We start from the raw sequence: 3,934 nt of genomic DNA on the forward strand, positions 1-3,934 counted from the left end.
TTAACTAATTAAATTTGTTTAGTCGCTTATAAGATGTTATAATAGATGAAGGGTGGTATCATAATGTGTTATAAATGGTAAATTTTTTTGGGTGGAGGATGTGTTTTACTATTATTTTACAAAGGGAAATTATTTATTTATTATATAAAAAATAATAAAGATATTTTTTAGACATTTATTCATAATCTGAGTTTTCCTATTGAATTTATTATTTAGTAAGATGTGTTATGAGCCAATGTTGTGAGCCTATTGAGTACCCAAACAATAAAATAATTCAGTCCAAAATTTTCATCTATTGGGGATTTCAATTGAGTAACCAAACAAGAAAATAATTCAGTTCAAAAATTTCATGTGAAAATAGGATGTTTATCACTTACAATATTGGGGATTCCACCTAGGTTTACTCATTATGTCTCTTTATTAGATGAAAATAAACAAAGATATCCTTATAGACATTTATTCACAATCTCAGATTACCCAATGGATTTAGTAGGATGAGGTGTGAGCCAAGTGTCTACCCAAACAAGAAAATAATTCAGTTCAAAATTTTCTTATGAAAATAGGATCTTTGTCGCTTATCATAATATTAGGGATTCTATGAGAAAAAACCACATGATGGATATGTTGAAACACAATGAAAGAAAATTACATGATTAATATGTTGGTTAACACTTACAAATGATGGATGAAGCTCTACAAACCCTTTCGGTGGCTAGGGTTTCACCTTATCCAGCAATTCTTTGCTTAGTTTTCATGAATATTTTACATATCCCTTTTGTAATGGAAAACTCCAATGATCAGGAAAAAAATGAAGTTTCTTTTGCAGGTATGACTACTGGTCTAGCAACATCTTCTTCGGTTTCTTACAGTTCAATGTTGAAATTTGGTTATGATCTTCCATTGGTTCAACAAATTCCTTCTATCAATGTTCCTGTGGATGAGAAAGCTATCAGTTGTGAAAAAAAAATCAAAGAAAGGTTTGATTTGCAAGTTTAATGGGTTCTGGCCATAGTTAGTTGATCTGCACAAATGGATCTCTAAATCATGGAAGCCCCTTTTAACGGATGAATTAAATATTTACCCTTTGGCTCAGGGTTTTCATGTTGTGGTTTTCTATAATATAGAGGATAAGAAGGCCATTTGCGAAGTTGGGTCGTGGTTTTGGGGCAATGCAGGTCTCTTTATGCAGCCCTGGACTCCCATTTTATATCTGGTAATGACATTAATATCTATAGCTCTAGTTTGGGTAGGGCTTCTGAACTGTCCATTGCAATTTTAGAATATTCCATCGCTTTCCTCTATTAGGAATGCATTGGGAAAGTTTTATCATCGTTGTCCTGAAACTACAAAATTATTCAAGACTACTTATGCCTGAATATATGTGGAAATGGACTTCAAAAATAGTTTTCCCACATAGATTAATCTGACGGATCCAAAAGATCGATTATGAGAATATTTATTTTCAGTGTAGAGCATGCTATGAAACAGGGTGCAGAATTAAAAACTACCCCAAGCGTTTACAGAACAGCAAAGACTAGAAAAAGAAAACCCTAAGCCCAAATGGTGGGAAGGAGCTTAGGGTATTCACTATAGGATATTTAAAAAGGATGTGCTTCAAGATAAGAAAGAACCAGAAGACAAGAAGGAAGCATATTTGGCCAAGGAAATTGCATCAATGACACCAGAAACAAAGCAAGAAATAATGAATGCCAATGAGGATTCTCTCCACTCAACAAAAGTAGGACAACAACAAACCCTCGTGGAAAGTGGATCCCCTTCTGAATCCACAAGGATTATTGCAAGAAAAGCATCTTCTTGGGCAGATTAGGCTGATGAGGAAGAGTCTAATTTTCACATGCCAAAGAATGATATGCTAGAAATAGAAGAAAACATGGGCTGGACTCAAGTTGGGAAGAAAGGAAAAGGCATTTCTCTAAGGAAAAAAATAATTCAGTCTTTGAAGTCATAACATAAGTAGTGAATAATGGAATGTAAATGTATCTATTTTTTTTGGAGAACTTTTAGTTGGAAAGGGTTTGAAATTTTTATGTCATGGGGAAATCGATTGAGGGTTTGGATTGAGCCACAATGCACAATTTCAAACCTCCAAGGAAGATTAGAATATGTAAACGTTTTGGCCTACTTGTTATAGACATTTTTGGGCACTGCGACCCCAATCAAACATGTCCATAAACCAAGGGCTCCTAAGTCCCTAAAAGTGTTGTTCCATACCCTAAAAGAACAAGGTCAGCTGATTACATCATCTCCCAGAAGTTCTCCATGAAAAACTGCTCAGAACTGGTCAAAACTGGATCATCTCACCTGCTCCATGGTCAAAGTGCGATGCATCCCACCTAAATGCACACGGGAGTTGCGATGCATACTGAAAAGCCCTTATATGGGGTGCGATGGGCGAGAGTGGACAAATGGTAGAGTCAATTTGCGAGGTGGATGATCATGGAATCTTCCATAAACTTCTCTTGTGACACTTGCCTCTCTGAATTCACCCAGGGATGAGTAAGAGATCATCAATCTCCAAGTCGAATCAAGAACTATCAGAGAGAGGACACTAATCAAATCTCAGAAGCTGACTCACCTCCCTGCAATCATCTATATATGGATCCCTCATCCCAGAGATCCAGAGGTTGGAATTTTGTATCTTGTAAGGAAGTGTTGCTGGTTTCTTGGTGTAACATCATAGCGTTGGGTGATCTAAGCTTTTCATGAGGTGAAGAAGGGCTTTCTTGCTGAGAGGATGACACTGGGTCAGAACAATTGGTTGCAATCCTCTTTGCTATTCTTGATATTAATAAAGCTATTCAAGCTTTCCTCCACATTCTTGTATGATTGATGATATATGCATTTGTGTGGTCAATATATATCTGGTCCTATATTGTTTGTGATAATAGATCTCTGTTCTTGGATAGTGTTATGCTGCTTTGATTCCATAGGTGCTCTTTGAAGCTGGGTAGATGAGGAAGCGAGTGGCAAAGATCTATCAGAAGGGAGAGGAATCAAGCAAGGAACCAAGCGCAAGATAGAGGTTGGTCTGCTTTGTTCCCCTCTTATCTACTTTTCATAAAGGAAAACAAAAGTAGTTTTAGTTTGTTTGTTTCTAAGATAGCTACCAGTCTTAGTGGGACTAGCAGCTCTGCATAGACACTAGATTTCCTGATAACAAAATGGCGACTCCGTTGGGGAATGAATAGCTTGTTTGCTTTTCTATACTTGTTTGTTTTATAAACTTACAGACGGAGCCTGAAGTCAAGCCAGCTAGCCTTCGAACTGCATTTGCTATGCAAGTGCAAAGTAGATCAATGTTGCTTCATTCTATCTTCGGGTTTTGTTTATAAACTAAACAATTGATTTGTAAACATCCTAATTGCCCTTGTGGTGGCTCTAGTAACCTCCTTAGATCTACCCCTATGATTTATTTACTGATTATCACTTGCTCGGCCTAAATCCCTGAACTGTGTTGCAAACTATGATCAAGAACTGGATCAAAAGTCTCGCACTGTACCATCGCACCCTCTCTTCAAGGATATTAGTATGCATCACACTTCCCGTGTGCTGTAGGTGGGATGCATACTGGAATCCCTATGTAACAGGTGCGATGGTTAGAGAAGGCTAATTTTGCCTCCAGACTTTGGTTTTTCTTCACTCTTTTCAGCTCTATTCAGGAGTTTTGTTGTCTGTAGTCAGTATACCTCTGTGGAAACCCCCTTCCTTGCCATTATTCTGCCTCCATCGTGCAAAGAACTGTAAATGTTTTTATGTATTGTGAGCCATTTTCAATTCTCTTTTACAAAGAAGTAGCGTAATTGAACTGTCATTTCTTGATTTGGAAGTGTCGCAAGTGTCATTTTCAGTCATAAAAGAGAATCCGACTGTTCTTGATAGTCGATTACATTGTTACTCTTGTATTTGATTTGAA

The 3,934-nt window shown here is 37.0% G+C and overlaps 1 pseudogene; it reads left to right on the forward strand.

Moving 5' to 3' along the window:
* The first annotated feature begins 828 nt into the window (after positions 1-828).
* LOC149139698 (uncharacterized) overlaps positions 829-3,934 on the forward strand; it is a 25,945-nt pseudogene continuing 22,839 nt past the window's right edge.

Source organism: Pinus tabuliformis, chromosome X (assembly GCF_031772625.1).
Source record: "Pinus tabuliformis cultivar Carrire ecotype Pingquan chromosome X, CPIR1, whole genome shotgun sequence".
NCBI classification, from domain to species: Eukaryota; Viridiplantae; Streptophyta; class Pinopsida; order Pinales; family Pinaceae; genus Pinus; species Pinus tabuliformis.